The sequence below is a fragment of the Microcaecilia unicolor genome, chromosome 8 (assembly GCF_901765095.1).
Source record: "Microcaecilia unicolor chromosome 8, aMicUni1.1, whole genome shotgun sequence".
NCBI lineage: Eukaryota > Metazoa > Chordata > Amphibia > Gymnophiona > Siphonopidae > Microcaecilia > Microcaecilia unicolor.
The window spans coordinates 21,999,467-22,013,712 of record NC_044038.1 but is presented as its reverse complement, the minus strand read 5'-3'; the positions used below and the strand labels follow the sequence as shown (position 1 = coordinate 22,013,712).

Here is a 14,246-nt window from a genome sequence, read left to right as displayed (position 1 = left end):
GTCTGTTTGGTTGTTTATTTCAAGTGAATTAAACAATTTGACAAGCCATGCATTTTAAGGGCATGGGGGAAATTCTAATCATGGCGTCTTAAAACCATGCCATTAGCGTGATTATAACTAAGGCATAATTTATTGAATATACTCACGTGCCGTTCTTGCACCTAAAAGTTAGGCGCACCCAGGGGTGTGCTGGTAAATTGTTAACAGGGGGCTCTCTCTCGCCAGCAAAGTAAAAGAGAATTCAGGAGGGGCCCAAGCCCACATTTTGGAATCCATTTGTTAAAGTAGCCATGGAGAACCGGCTCCCAAAATTCTTAAGAACTTAACAAACGGCTCTCGAGAGCCTGTGAGAGCCTGCTCCAGCACACCACTGGGCGCACCCATTTAGGCCACCTAAAACCAGGCCTAACTACCTGCGCCTAAGATACGCACAGATCAGGTGTACAACAGTATGCATAGTTTTCAGAAATGTCCACAACCCGCCCATTCCATGCCCTTGGCCACACTCCCTTTTCGTCTGTGCACATTAGAATTTACACGCACCGTGCTGTAGAATACGCCTAGAAAGTTGTGCACATAAATTCTAATTAAAGCTATTTAGTGTCACTAATTGGTTGTTAAGTACCAATTATTGGTGCTGACTGGCTTGTTAATCAAACAAGTTGTGTGCGTAATTAATGCGCACAACGTAAGGTGCCATATATAAAATTTGGGGGATACTGTATATGTGAAAAGTTATGAGGAATTAAGATTTAAGCTAAATAACCTGAAAAACCAGAAGGGAAGGAAAGGAAAATGGGACTTGATATACTGCCTTTCTGTGGTTTTTGCAACTACTTTCAAAATGGTTTACATAGTATATACAGGTACTTATTTTGTATCTTGGGCAATGGAGGGTTAAGTGACTTGCCCAGGGTCACAAGGAGCTACAGTGGGAACTGAACCCAGTTTCTCAGGATCAAACTCCGCTGCACTAACCACTAGGCTACTCCTCCACTCCTAAGTCGGGTTAAATAAAACAAGGAGGCTGACATACTCCCTACAGAAATATGCACGTGTATGACATGTGTGATGGATACATGGATGCCTCTCACACGTCTGTGCACTTGCGATACTGATTCAGTGGTTCACTGGGCCATTAACATGGCTCTTCAGAATTCTTTTCAAAATTACACAAAAATAGCAGAGCTCATACTTACATGAACTGAATAGTTTTTGGTGAATATTTTCACAGCCTCATATAATAAAACTATGTTTAGAAATCAGTTTAAGAGTTTAACACAGGTTTTCATTTTACTTCTGTGCTTTTTTTTTTTTTTTTTTTACTTTACTTCCAATGTCATCAGCTAATTATATACAAAATGTAAAAGTATATATATATATATATATATATATATATATATATATATAGCACTAAACTAGAAACAATGTATTATAAAATAAAAGTTCAAAGTAAACTTTACTTCCTTTTTAACCTTACCAATGAAATGGAAGAAATATTTATTTATTCTTGATTACATTCAAAGCAGTTTACATAAGATAAATAGAAATTAATTTAAAAAAATTAAACAAAAAAATTAAGAACAAAAAGCCCCAATCCATACAATTTAAAAACCCCTAACATATTACAACTGCTCACGAAAAGCCAGATCAAAGTAATAAAGCTTTAAGATTCCTTTCAAACTTCTTAAAATTAGTTTAAGTAAGCCAAGAGGAAATTCAAGAGAGCAGGAGCCAAATCATAAAAAGTAATCGCCAATCTTGCAAAAGCCGGTGAAGGAAGAACTAGACGGTGTTAAGTCTGTGAGCTCAAAGTCCTAACAGGGTGGCACGGAATCATGTTAAAGAGACAGAATGGTCAGAATAAAAGGTTTCATGGGCCAAAATTTAGACTTCAATCTTAATGCGGTAACTAACAGGTAATCAATGAGTATCATTAAGTAAAGGAGTTGTTTAGGAGCTGTTTGGTCAAGGGTAGGGGTTACCATACGTCCGGTTTTACCCGGACATGTCCTCTTTTTTTTAGGACATGCTTGGGCATCTGGCTAGGTTTTGCCAGCCTGCCCATTTGTCCGGATTTGCGGACGAACAGGCAGGCTGGCGGGAGGAAGGGCAGGTGGGCCTCAGGGAGTCCTATCCTCCCCTCTCTCCTTTACCTTAGTGTGGTGCCCTGGTGGTCTAGTGACCGAGGCAGGAAAGAGGTCCCTCTTTCCCGCCCGGCGTATATGCAGACTCTCTTGCTCCTGGTGCTGCTTCAAAATGGCTGCTAAGAGTTCAAGCGGTAACTGTTTGCACTCTTGGCAGCCATTTTGAAGCAGCGCCAGGAGCAAGAGAGGTCTACAGCCTCGCCAGGCAGGAAAGAGGGGGCTCTTTCCTTCCCCAAAGATGCTACTAGACCACCAGGGCACTACAATAAGGGAGGGGAGGGGTAGTGAATGGAGTCATGTGGGTAGAGGGAGGCTGGAAAATTGGGAAGGGAATCTGGCTTCCTTTGAAGGGGGGTCAAAGTGACAGGGGGTGGGGCATGACAGGGCGGGGTTGCAACAGTGCACAGGGCAGGTGTGACAGGGGGTGGGGCATGTGTCCTCTTTTTTTTCTTAGGGCAAATATGGTAACCCTAGTTAAAGGCCTCCCTGTACCAGGGGTGCCCCGCAACTTGGTGATCCCACACTTTTTTTATTTTAAACTTCCCGCTGACCTAATGGGAAGTAAAATTTTAGTACTGATCTTCAGCGCAGTTTGCTGCATCAGAAGTAACTCTATAGGCAGCTCGGTATCATCAAATTCCATACTAACTAGGCTAACCTTGCCTGTGCCTACAATACAACAGTGGCGTTCCTAGGGGGGCGGACACCCGAGGCGGCGCCCCGCCCCACGGGTGCAGCGCCCACCCCCCCGGCAAAAGAGCCCCCCCCCCGGGGTGCATGCCGCCGGGTGGGGGGGGGGGGTGCCACAGCGTGCGCCTGCTGCGAGTTTACTAACTTTGCTCGTTCGCTGCAGCTCCCTCTGCCCTGGAACAGGAAGTAACCTGTTCCGGGGCAGAGGGAGCTGCAGCGAACGAGAGAAGTTAGCGAACTCGCGCAGCAGGTGCGCGCCGCGGCACCCCCCAGCTGCGTGCACCCGGGGCGGACCGCCCCCACCATTGGTACGCCACTGCAATACAATGCTACATCAGATGTAGTAAAGCACACAAAACCAGCACTGAACTGCCGCCCTGAGATTATCAGTTTATTACATAGATTTTCTGGAAGGCAGACTAAGTCTGAAGACAGTTGTCTCTATAAAAAATAAATCTTAAAGGAATGAAAAGTTTATCCATTTTAGCCTGGCTGGGCAGCTCTGGTTAGGTCTCTGCAGGCTTTTACTTTAAATGTTCTCACACTAGAACTAGACTTCCAGCTGCTCAAAAGGTCCAGGGATACGGCCCACATGTTGGCGGATCAATGAGTGAGTGAAATGATTTGTAGCAAACACGAGTTATCCAGTGCTAGAGCTTCTCTGTTAAAAGACCAAAAAGATTTGCGGAACTGATGCAAATTTCACAACACTGCAATGGAAGGCAGTCAGACTGTACGCCATCTTGACTAAATTGTGAATATTCAGCGAGTCGCCGAACTGAATGCGTAACGAGAGCTCGGAAAGATTTCCGAGCCAGGTTTCAATTTTTCAAAAGCCACCCTAAAAACAGAATGCTTAGTCTAAGCTTATTTTGCTTGAGGTGTACAAAGATTGAATGTCTTAAGTCAATATTAAATTCATGTAGCCAAGTGAAAGCCAACTCATTTGTAGTGTTCAAGGTCCTCAACTTGCCACCACCCTAGATCAACGGCCACTCATCTATAATGACCATCCCATGATGAGCACACACCAGTTACCCGAAGCTACAGAAAGGGCTCATGTACAGTCAGTCCACATTTCTAGAAGCAGATCATGCAGAGACTATGGGGTCCTTTTTCGAAGGTGTGCTAATTGATTTAAGCACGCGCTAGTGAAATAGCTTGCATTAAGTGCCATGTAGCCCACAGGAATACAATGGGCTGAGCTGCATTTAGAATGTGCTGTATCTATTAGCACGCCTTAGTAAAAGGACCCCTACAGCTGGTTCAGACGCTGTTCAAAGGCATCCCCTGTTGCTAAACTAAAGTAAACTAAAGATCAAGCAGGCAACTGGTGACGCTTTCTAAAGCCTGAACATCTATTCTGCTGGCAAGATGTTTCCATAAATGCAACCTAACTTGGTATTATGACTCACAAGCACCGCCTCAGTGTTAGAGGAGGTGCAGGAGGATTAAAGAGACTATAGCGTAATGCTGCTTGCCAGTTTTGGCAATTTAAGATATTGTATTTCGCAAGTATTTTCAGAATAGCCTCTCTAGCAGTTTGTTTCCACTGTCTTTAGTTAAATTTGTACTTACTTATAATCACAGGTCAGTGAAGCTCTGTACATTTCCAGTTCCGACATTACATAATGTTGCCAAACACTAGGGATACTACTGACGTTTCATGCGGACCACTATATATAAAGACTGCCCACTGCTGGTGTAATGGAACATAAGATACATCAGACTGAGTCATACCAAAGGTCCAACAAGCCCAACTTTCTGTCTCCAACAATGGCCAGCAGATCAAGGAGTGCACCCATTCCTTGGTTCTCACTCCTATTTCTTGTACATAAGTAACGCTATACTGGGAAAAGACCAAGGGTCCATTGAGCCCAGCATCCTGTCCACAACAGCAGCCAATCCAGGCCAAGGGCACCTGGCAAGCTTCCCAAACGTACAAACATTCTATACATGTTATTCCTGGAATTGTGGATGTTTCCCAAGTCCATTTAGTAGCGGTTTATGGACTTGTCCTTTAGGAAACCGTCCAACCCCTTTTTAAACTCTGCTAAGCTAACCGCCTTCACCACTTTCTCCGGCAACGAATTCCAGAGTTTAATTATACATTGGGTGAAGAAAAATTTTCTCCGGTTTTAAATTTACTACACTGTAGTTTCTTCGCATGCCCCCTAGTCCTAGTATTTTTGCGAAAGCGTGAACAGACGCTTCACATCCACATGTACAGGTATACCTTAGTTCAATTTCATTGTTACTTTGCATGCACAAAGTTCTTTTTGTTGTCCTTAAGTAAATGGTATAGATATATGGATAGTGGCTGAATATCATTTGCCTATTTGTAGAGCTAGCCAGAAAAGCCATGCTCTGCCCTGACATTATCTAAATAATGTTGCAGAAAATTCGCAGATGGAAAAATTATGTATCTTACCTGATAATTTTCTTTTCTTTAATCATACCAGACCAGGCCAGACCAATGGTTTATGTCCACCCAATAGCGGAAGGAGACAGAAAAAATAGTTCCAAGTACGTCACCTCTCAAAGGTATCGTGCAGCCTGGAACGCTCAGTATTTCAAATAGCCAAGCAATGGTGCTCTCAACTGCTAGAAACCAAGAAGACAGGAAAACAGAGCTTACCAGCACTCCAAGAACGACCATATGGGACACCTTCCAGGCTCTTGCGCGAGCAAGAGCAGCCAAACCACCCATCGAAAAGGAAGGAGGAATACCACTCAGACTTTCTGGCTGGCACGCCAACACTGTAATGTAGCAGAACTGTCTCATCATGGAAATATAATCGCGAGCTGGCATCGAAGTGGCAAGGAGAATAAGGGTGAAGTCCGTCCTTCTGAAAAGGCTTCCGCTTTTAGATGTCGAAACTGGACCCAATCACTGATGCTGACGAGTTGAGCCCTAGAAGAAGGAAAAAGGAAGCAAACCTAGAAAACAGACAGGGTGGGCATCTGGACTGGTATGATGAAAGGAAAGAAAATTATCAGATAAGAAACATAATTTTTCCTTCCTTGTCATCAATACCAGACCAGTCCAGACCAAGGGGATGTTGCAAAGCAGTCACAGCAGTAGGACAGGACATAAAAAACCACTAGCCCCCTAGGACAAATAAAAATGTTTAAACAGACACTGAGAACCCTCCCAGAGAGGAACCCTGAAATGGGGAACCATCCACAGAACCCTGACAGTGGCAAGAAGTCAGAGGTCTCGAGAGAGCAAGGGAAAAACACCATAGAGAGAGCAAGAGCCCTGAGACTCTGAGGAGCCTGAGAAAGGAACCTAGAGAGAAACTGAGATATGGAAGCCAGGGAGACCCAGCTCCAACTGCAAAGAAGAGGAAACGACAACCCACGGTCACCAGCAATCGAAGACAGAATCCCCGCAAAGAGGATCAATGCCCAGAGGCAGAGAAAGGGCCCTGGCAAGAAAAGGCCGCAAACTAGGTGAAAAGCAGAAACCACAGGAAAGAAGTCGAGAGGTACCCACAGCTGCCGCTCCAAGTCAAACGGGCAGAGCAAGAGACCGAGCACCACCTGCCACCTCAGAGAAGGCGAGGTGCTAGCCTTATGAAGGGCAGGAGCACCTCTACCAGAGTGAGCCAGGCAACCCAGGCAGAGACCAGCCTAAGAAAAAGTAAAGTCAGAAAAGTTGTGTTTTTTTAAATCGAAGGAAATAAAACCATACAGCTTACCCAAGATAATAGAGAAGAAGAGTTTCACAGTTCACCAAGACACATACTTGGTTAGAAGAAGCTACCACAAGCCTGTAGCATGCCACATTGAAGTCTGCTGATCCTCACCGGCAACCGGCGTGAGAGGGGAGGGGAGGGATTGAGTAGCAAAGAGTATCCCCTAGCTGGTCGATGAGGGACTCAGGAGCACTGAGTATCATCTTAAAGGGACACAAATTAAGGTTACCAGCAGACCCCTTGCTCAACCAACACCCAGCCAAGCTGAGGTAGGAGATAGCCAGCTAACGCCAAAAGGAGCTGCATATCCGTTCAGCCATCCACTAGGAGACAAGAGAAAATACTAAGCATTCCAGGCTGCATGACACCCTTATGAGGCAAAGTACTTGAAACTATTTTCTCTGTCTCCTTCCGCTGGTGGATGGACATAACCCATTAGTCTGGACTTTGCACATGCAAGCCCAGTTGTATTCTGGATTTATGTATGCAACTTAATAAGTTAACAACTCAATCAGTGCTGATAAGTGCCACTTAACAGACAACTAATTGGCATTAAGTTGAATTTATGCGCAGAACTAAGCGTATTCTATAACGTGATGCGCATAGTTGAAAAGGAGAAGTGGCCATGGGTGTGTAATGGGCGGGTCATGGGCATTTCTAACATCTATACACGTGGTTATAGAGTACAGCTGGTGCGCACGTAATTTAGGCGTCTGCATTTACACCAAGCTTTACTTGGCATAACTGCTCGCGACTAAATATAGTCACGTGGACGGGTGCTCGACGTATTCTATAAACCACATGGAAATTTAGGCTTATTCGATAAAGTACTCCTAAATGTTGGCATATTCTATAGAAGACGCCTAAGCATATTTCATTTCTGAGATGATTTTTTAGGCATGATATACTTTCAGCAAAAGGGTACAAATAAAACAGAAATATTAACTTCTACAAAGTGATATATCCAAATAAAACAAATAAGCTATGCATATATAGATAGATACACAAACACACGCCATACCCTGAATTCAATGAACCAACTAACCTACTATCAATATACTCAGGCCTGGAGTTTCTTTCTGCCTAGACTGTGGCCAAGCCCTACGGCTTATTTTATGGCACTCTATTATTCAGTACAACTCAAATGAGAAATGTCAACATAGGGTAAGTCATAATCAACAAAACCAATTACAGCAGCAAGATGTGTCAATAAAATGCAAAATCACTGCCTATTAGTGATCTAAAAATGGAATGTGTCATTCTTGAACTAACATGGTTTCTCTTTTGAACACTCTTATCAAGCTTTGTATATAGTAAATGAGGCATTACACATTCTTAGAATTAAATTAATTACTGGCTGTCACTAATCCAAAGGATTTTTTTTTTTGCTTCCAATACAAAGGACCACATTGATTGAGGTATTTTGAAATATTTTAGAAGCTGCAACTATTCCAAGTGAATGAAGGATTGTTTTAACGAGCACATCCTTGACTTAGGATTCATGGCTAAAATTGTGTATGCAGACAAGAGAACTGTCTGAGGAAATCACTGATTATTCATCTATAGTGGCAAAGTTATTCAACGGCATCTTTCTTGCTAACAGAAGCCTCTCCTTTCTTACATATTAAACATTTTCAGCCAGCAAAGTCACCAGCATTTAACTCAATATGTATATTCAGCGCTTCTATCAAGATAGGCTATGGCCTCTCATATACATAACATATAGAGGCTGAATATTGCTAAGAAATGTACCATTTTAGGGCCCACACTCATCCCTCTGTTACCCTAGACCACAAATACACCATTTAGCAAAATTAAACAGCTCAATATTATCCATACATTTTTGAAAATACATGGATAGGGCAATTTCTATTCACTAACCAACTTATAATTGCCTCTGAACAGTGACCCAGTAGCACGAACAGCAAAAACAGATCAATTGGTCCATTCATCTGCCCAGTTAATCCTGTCTACACTGCAATGCTATTTCCCAGTTGACACACAATGACCACTTGTCGGATAATCACTCCCTACTCAAGTCAGTTTTGCTTTTTTCCTTTTTGGTTCTCTGCCACACTGGGAAGATGAATATTCAAGAACCCATACTTAATCCAAAAGCTAGACTCCACCACCCATATCTTACCACCAAACTCTGTAAAATTCTAAACTACATCCAAAACTAGTTACGTTGTTGACTAAACATCTGGCCTCAGGGATTCCCAAAGCCATACTGAAAACAGTACACGACATCACCAATTCTTTTGCTCCAACCCAGTTGATTTCTTGGGAGTTGTAGTCCACTGGAACAACATGGCTACCCCGTAACCTGCAGAATCACAATTGCTTTATCCACTTTTTTGTTTTTTAATCCTTTCCACCTTTTCCATTGAGAGAGTGAAGAATAGATTGTGGAACAGCAACCTGCCCATTCTGTTCCTATCACTATCATCTAGTTGGCCCAATTTAACTCCAGGTACAATGCCCCAGACATCAGTTGATCCTTAGCTTTCCATTCAGTTCTTCACCTCTTGGAATCCTGTGCACGTAATCCATACTTCCTCGAGTTCCAAAGCAATCCATAAACAATACAAACATCATAAAACACATCTACACCACTTCCACTGGGATGCCATTCAATATAGCTACCACCCTCTCAGTGAAGATCCACAGCAGGTTCTTAAGTTTCTCTCGTCTACCCCCTGGTGCCTCACGCTGTGACCTCACACTTGAAAATATCTTTACCTCTGAAATACGGTTCATTTTTCCAGTGTGATTTATACCTTTGGGGTATCTGAATACCTCGATTGTATCCTTCCCATCTCTCCTCTTCCTCCTCCCTTTACATTTTTAAAAATATACAAGAAAGCCCTTCTTTTAAAAACACTCTAGTCCGTATCCCCCCTCTGCAGTAACTCTCTAGCTGTACTCTGCTGTTGTTTCAGGAGCCTTTGGCTACTCTACACATTCCTTTCATTCAACTCACCCAACAAAAACACAAAATGTGCTTAGGTCTCAGAGGCCACAGCTTTGCTCACGTCATAAGCAATATAATTTTTCATTTTGGCACATTCAGGGTGCTCTTTGGTTAGAAGTCGTCTTTTCTTATTCCTTAACCCGAACAGAGAAAGACAATGACTTCAACAATTTATCATTTATTCAAGGCTCGATATACCACTTTATATGCTGAACATGTCAAGGCGGTTCACAATGCATAAAGTAAAATTGAAAGAATAAAAAGAACTTCGTAAAATAAAAGGAAAGGTAGCAAAACATATAGAACACAAGTCAATCCATCAATCTATGTTCTGGGACAGAACCTCTGGGGTCACCCAGTCAACAGCACAACCACCCAGTAGACAAAATAGAGATGGACCAGAGGGATCATTTAATTTGACCTCTTCTGCAATGAAGTTGCATCAGATACTTCTGTACATTTATAAGCTACAAGATTTATACCATATTTCATAAATTAGATCTCTCCTGTGAGAGCACCTAACCACCAAGGAAACAAAAGTATCAAAGAAATGTACCTGAAGTAACAGAGAGACTGAGATGGGAAGGGTACACCCAGATATGCACTGGGGCTTGGCCACTCTTTTTGTTGTCTCCTTGCGCTTTATACCGAATGACTGTAGAGCCGTTTTTCTCTCTCCGCATCTTTCTATGATTATTTATAAACCCTACTGAGTCTCAACAAAAATTTTTCCTACTGATTGGATCTGCTATTGCGTTACCACATTATGGGGCTTTATGGTTGGATCCACAAGGGCAATAAACAAATCCAGTTGTCTTTTTGGGGGGAAGCGGGAGGGGAGGAAGGGAAAAAGCGAGTGTAAGATTGCTGTTCTTTGATGTAATCTTGAGTACCAATGTGCAATTTATGGTAAGGTCCATACTTAGGTCATCACATTGGAATCTTTTAACTATACCATCTTATCAACAGGTTTGTTTTGAAACAACCCGACAGTCTTCCTTTAGCATTAATCTTCCCTCTGATATTAGATTTGAACCAGTCTTTGATAAGTTTAAATCATTACTTTAAAAAAAAAAAAAACATTTTTCTCCATGGCTTTTTCAAATCAGCAATGAAGGCTATAACAATATTCTATATTTCTCAATAACAACACTGGGTTTTGGGTTTCAGTGATTAACTTTGGAATCCTGTTTTTCTATAGATTGTTTACCTATTCGCATTGTTCAAAGAAGCGCTTTGTCTTCACGTTTTTATATATATACGAATATCCAACAGTATTGTCACCCCTGACGCAGGCGCTTGGTCACCATAACACGGCCCGTATCGGGTCCACTCAATAAAAAAATTCTTTCATCCTGATTCCTGAAGGTCCGCTTCTGCTTTTTGTTTTGCTTTGGTTCTTTACTGTACTTCGAACCCTCTCTTTTCTAATCCCAAATCTTAAGCCACCTGTGAGCCAGCCAAACATCAATCATTAGTTTAAAACTAGCACAATGGAGGGGTAAAGAGTAAGGGAGAAGATAAATGGCATGTGCCACACTGTCTCCCAGATTTTGTAAATGGCAACCAAAGACAGGCGCACAATTGAGCTCGCACTTATAGAACTGGCTCAACTAGCACTTAATTGGCAATATCAATTAACAATTTACTTAACAAGAGCTGTCACTAACTAAGAGTTAAGCATATAATTGATCTATGTCTCTATTCCATAAATAACATGCCTAATTTCTATAGCGCACATCTCCTAAGAGGGTGTGACAATGGGAGGGGCATGAGCAGGTCAAGGACATTTAGGTGCGGTTTTATAGAATTCTTGCATTTATGTGCCTAAATGCCAGTAGGCAGTTGCAAGCATTTACATCGGCTTTTGGGTGGGCACAAGAATGCAGACTTAATTTCTGCATGGAACTGCCGCTATGAAATTTGTGATTAGTGCCCTGTATCCCAGAGCCTATGTTTAGGTGCCGTTTACTGAATTTACCCCTATACGCTCAATAGATTTGTCCTACTGAGCCGTCTAACCTATGACAGCACTGAAGAACATGTAATAAAAATTGGCAAATTGATATTGTCCATCTGAAAAGACTCAAGAGCTACCCAGACAGCCTCTGTATATATTAAGCCAACCACAGAGGACAAACTAGTCTGAAATTCCAAAAGAAATTCTAAGGTTAAGTGATGTCTCGGCTACTATAAAACAAGTGCTTAACCGCGATACAAATACAAGTTATTATTCTTGGAAAGATAGCGGGTAATGTTCATTGTTGTTTATTGTTCTATTTTGATATAAGGATTATGTTAAAGACAGTATTAAGGGGGGGAAGGGGGAATTGGGAAGGAAATTGTAAATCAAATTTGATGATAATGACCGCGGATTGGTGTACATATGACTGACAAAGTTTAAATTGTTATGTACTTAATCAAATGATTGTGTTAATCTGTGGCATCATCAATAAAAACTTTGAAACATAAAAAAAAAAACTAAAAACAAGTGCTTTACAGATTGCACACGGTTATACATGTGTCAAGAAGAATAGCCATACTGGGTCAGACCAATGGTCCATCTACACCAGTATCCTGCTTCCAACAGTGGCCAATCCAGGTCACAAGTACCTGGCAGAAACCCAATTAGTAGCAGCACGCATAGTTGTCTTCCCTAAGCCAGGGAAAGACCCCTCACTACCGGGATCCTATAGGGGACGGCGGTTTTGGATGAGGATGCTAAGGTACTTGGGAACACTGCTAGGTAAACACTTTTACTCACCCCACTGGGTGGGAAACTGGCTCGCTGCAGTACCCTCTCCAAGTATGAGAAGACCTTTTCGTATAAGGCCTTTCTATTGGGTGAAAAATGTCTCCAGCAGCACTGGATGATGAACAATATTGGAAAAATCAGTTTCACTCCTTATTGGTCTTGGAAGGATGTGATGCATGTCTTGCGCCTCGGCGCAAATGGCATTTCTGGTTTATCTGGGAACCTTATAATCAATCTTTATCGCCCAGGGCCCATAGCCTTATTCTTAAGGAGGTGAACTTGTAATGTACTAATTAGTTTGGGGGTGGGGGGGTTAAGATAGCAAGTTGGAGGGAATTGGTTAACAGTTGTGATTTGCTATTCATCTTGAATATTGGGGGGGGGGGGGCTGCTCATAAGAGTCCATGACCTCCTCCACTAGTGGTATGTTGGAATGTTCCTTCTTTTTTCTGCATTTGTAAAATTGTTTCTACTATGTCTATGTTATACCAATAAACATACTTTCAAATAAAAATCACATGAAAAAAAAGCATACAGTCCGTAGATATCTATAACATTTTTAAAAAAATGTAATATCAAGACTCAACGCAGTCCTGTGTTCCGGCACACAACGAACCTAAGGAGTCTCAACTGGACTTGTAAATCCCTTGTACTGTTTACAAACAGATATGAACACACCACCATCAAACAGCCAACCACAATATGGGCTGTGGCGGCAAAATGACACCAAGGTGCCGACAGTAACACAGCTGATGTGCAAACTGAGCACTTCGTTTTGGCAGCAAACCCCCCCCCCCCCCAAAAAAAAAAAAAAAAAACGCAGAACTGTTCTGTTGTTTCTCCTTGATTGAAACTCATGATATGCCCAAAGTTCACTATCTAAGAGGAAATCGCTCCCCCGTTCTCAATAGCCACCAAAGCATATCCAGTGTTTACTGCACAGTGTGAGCCGAAAACAAAATTATGCCATTAGATCATTAATGTGTAAAATCTCATGCAGCATTCTCAATGGAATAAAAACAACAAATCTAAAACAATGTCAAGCAGATTTGTTTTGTACTCAAGGCAAATGAATAGCTTCGTTTTCTAATGTTGTTTAATGGAGTAACAAGCATTAATGTGATTTAACACAATGCAAACCCATTATTCTTAATACAGCCTATTTAATAACATCTATCATTTACTGAGTTGCTATAAAAATCAGCATGGCCCGTCTGCCCAGTAAGGTGATTAGGGTTGTAACTGCTGCTCTACGCAGGTTACTCTCCTCTATCCTTTTTTGAAGTGTGAAAACTATTTATATTTCGATTCAAGCACAAATACTCTATATTTCAGATTCCTTCCTCTTGCCGTATAGGGATCTTCTGTGTTTGTTTCACACCTTTTCGAATTCTGTCACTGCTTTTACTCCATAGCACCCCCATCAGGAAGGTATTCCAGGCATCCACCAAACTTTCCATTAAAAAATATTTCCTCCTTTCGGATTTATTTCATGACTTCTGGAAAAGGTTCATTTGTTCATAAATATCTTTCAATATTTAAATGTCTGTATCATACCTCCCTTGACGCTCCTCTCCTCCAGGGCATTTATTTAAAAAAATAAAATATCTTATATCCCACCTATCTACAATTCTATGTGGCTTCAATATTCTACGTTGTATTTCATCCAGAGACATGGCTTTGTCCACTATTAGTTTTTCAAGTTAAACAGTTGGGTAGAGACTACCAAATAAGAGGAAAATTCCTTTATATGGTAGACTGACCCCACTCCGTGCATCCCAGGATACACCACACAGGGTTAGGCAATGCCAGTTCCCAAGATGGCGGTGAAGGCAGGAGAGAGTGGGCATCACTCCTACCCCCTTTAAGGTATGACCTGGGGGGAGGGTTGGGGGTGCCACTAAGCACCACCTTACACACAAGTGCTTTTTTTAAGAAGGGCGAGGGGGTGGGTTGACGGGTCAGGCTGGAGGGTGAGG

General features: G+C 42.1%; 1 protein-coding gene across 1 annotated transcript in view; it reads right to left on the bottom strand.

Annotated features, from left to right (window-relative positions):
- Nucleotides 1–14,246, bottom strand: part of C8H7orf50 (chromosome 8 C7orf50 homolog) — a 292,879-nt gene that overhangs the window by 222,465 nt on the left and 56,168 nt on the right. The gene's annotated exons all lie outside the window — the stretch shown is intronic.